Genomic DNA, 2540 nt, shown 5'->3' on the forward strand with positions numbered 1-2540 from the left:
CCTAATTTTATTTGTACGCGTGTAACAGGGTGTTTTGTTTTTCTTTGTACAGGACTTTAAAGTGTTTTTATGAAAAGACCTTTATTACTTCTCTTTCAGATATTCATGCTATTGAACATCATCGATTTCTCTCAGTAACACTTTAGATGAGGTGCTACAAAGCACTTTATATAATATTAACAGAGATAGTTAACACATTTGTTAAGCTTGTTCATTAATATGGCCTTTGTAGACAATGATCTCACTTTAAATGGTATTGAATCCTACTAAGTATGTTAATACTTAATACATGTCTTACTAACCTACTATGAACACATTAATAATCTTTCTTAATGTGTTAATGTGTTACATTTCCCTCTTTTCTAGGCTTGGATAATTATCGTTTATAAGCTCAGTTATATAGATTTAGTAAAATATTTAGAAGCTGTTTATTAAACGGCAATGCATTTCTTGCATTATTTACAAATTAATCTTAAGGCATAATACATACTTAAATATACCACAAAAGTAATAGTTTCTCTTCTTTAATTCCAGTCATATTTTGTGAAAATTGGTTCGAAATGAGGAAGCTAGCTCAATTTTTGTGGTTGATGTCAGCCTGTTCTCCGTTGGAACAGCTGCGTTCTGTTGACGAGGCTCAATGCATAGCAAGGACAAATCCAGTAATATACAGTATATCAATAATGAACTACTGCTGCTCTGCAGAAAAGGCTAGGTTTGTTATTATTATTTATTTATTTTGCCTATAGATTAAACAAAAAGAATGCATATTTTTAATATATATATTTTGTAACTGAGTAACTTTCTAATGTTTCTCTGCATCCACTGCAGCTCACATTAGACTTCTGATAAACCAATTAGAATCAGACAGGATTGAACACATCAACAACTGATCCACACGTCCTAAAGGTGTATTGTATTTAGCCACTCGAGGAGAAATTTGTATCAATCTCAACCACTCCCTGTGTGTTCCTTAACAGAGTTGTTAGTTTGGTCAAGTGCACTGATAGTAAATTAATTATCTGAATAACCCATTTTAATACATTTGAAACTTTATTAAATATTGGCAAACTTGTTATTTCTTCATTTTGTTGAGCTAAATCTTCTCCAAAATAATAGACCGCGGCTAAAAATGATATAATGATCCCTGAAAGACCACTGGGAACATTTTTAAAGTAGCTCAAAACATGATTGGAGTGGTACTTAAAAAGACATTCCATGAAAACCTACAAGCATGAGTCCCCAATGTTATTAATCCTACAATCCTTTCACCTGCCCCCCTCTGCTGAGAAATTGTGGATAAGTGTTTGCATCTGTGCACAAATCCATTAAGAGTTGCACTTACTTGTTTTTTTTTAAATCCACCTTAAAAAACTAAGTTTCCCTCGTCCTCACACACTGTAATCAGATTACTTCATTCATTTAAAAAATGACAGATTACATGAAAGATAATCGCCTGGTTTTAATTCTCTTCTTTTCTTCATATTTTTCAGTAAAAATGGCACCCTTGAAATGAGCCGCCTCGTGTGGACAAAAACATCTCCACGGCTGGTGGATGGAAGGGTTATCCAGCAGCACAGCCAGCTAATCAGAGCAAAGGGGTCGCAGCAGATTGTGCAGTGGAACCCCACGGAGAATTGTTGTCTGGACGCTGAAAAGTCCTATCATTGGTCAAAAGCCACAAAGTCTGCTGCCATTTGACTTTAATCTGCAACACAAGTGACGTGACTTTGTTTTTTCTTGGAAATGTATTCCCTATCTTGCAAAGACAAACAAAAAAATATGTATTAATATTATTAGCTTAGTAAAAAAAAATGTTTTATATTGATATTTTAATCTATTCCTCAAAAAAATGTATAAAACCATCAATGTGGACTTAATTTGAGTATTTTATACAATGTAGTGCATGACAAGACCTCCAAACTTTAAACTGCTTCTGATTTTTTTCTAGTGCATTTTCACCATCTCTAATTGATTAAACTGAAATTGCAGTGAAACTGAAAATGAGAGAATTGAATCCCTGCCTTTATATAAAATCAGCCAAGAGGCAAGAAAAATATAGAAGAAACACGTCCAATTAGGTCATAGAGGTCCATTTACGTACAATGTAGGAGTAAAGTACAACATAAATAAAGACGTTTATTGAAATACACTCAATTTATATTTTAATGGAAATTATGTTTCGCAGTAAATGAGAAAAGGCTTTTAAAGGCTGTAAAACACAATTTTAATTGAAAAAAAGAGTGGTGGCAGCTGGTGTTTAAAGGCAGTGAAAAACAAACAAAAATTGATGTTTTATTATTTATAAAGTATTGAAAAAATAATCCAATATATAAAGGTCTACAGAACTGAAATGAAGGCAAACTCATAGGGTCTGCTTGAAGAACAAAATGCTCAGATTAGACCAAAAAAAAAAAATAAAACACAAAGAAAGCAAAACAAGTTGAGAACATTATTATTGTTATTATTATTATTTGATGGCTTAAACCAAGATTGCCTAAAACTAATAAATCGACGGTTAAATGATAGAAATAGCACTT

The sequence above is a fragment of the Oryzias melastigma genome, linkage group LG12 (genome assembly GCF_002922805.2).
Source record: "Oryzias melastigma strain HK-1 linkage group LG12, ASM292280v2, whole genome shotgun sequence".
NCBI lineage: Eukaryota > Metazoa > Chordata > Actinopteri > Beloniformes > Adrianichthyidae > Oryzias > Oryzias melastigma.